Raw genomic sequence first — 375 nt, 5'->3', positions numbered from 1 at the left:
GGCAGCTCTCTGGCTTGCAGGAGCTGAGGGCAGAGATGGAGAAGTGATGGGGAAGGCTGCAGCACTGCCTGGGCAGAAAGAGGTGCTTGCTTCTTGCCCTGTCACCTTGCTGCAGGGCTTTGAGAGCGTTTGAGAGCTCTGGGTTGAGGACCTGGCCCAGGTTTCCATGGAGGCCACATCTCCCACAGAGTGGAGCTGTAACTGTGACCAGTCCTGGCTGTGGCTGAGAGCGTGGCCAAGGCAGGGCTCCTGTCCTGGGGTGCGAGTGGGTGCTTGCTAATCCTGTATCATGAATCCTTCCTTTTGCCTGGCATGGAGCTGCATGTTGAGGGTTGTGCCCGGAGGTCTGCAGTCCAGGTGAGAGGCCCGAGGTGC

Source organism: Merops nubicus, unplaced genomic scaffold (genome assembly GCF_000691845.1).
Source record: "Merops nubicus isolate BGI_N331 unplaced genomic scaffold, ASM69184v1 scaffold21730, whole genome shotgun sequence".
Lineage (NCBI taxonomy): Eukaryota > Metazoa > Chordata > Aves > Coraciiformes > Meropidae > Merops > Merops nubicus.
The sequence above is the reverse complement of the archived record's forward strand: the minus strand, read 5'-3'. Positions refer to the sequence as shown.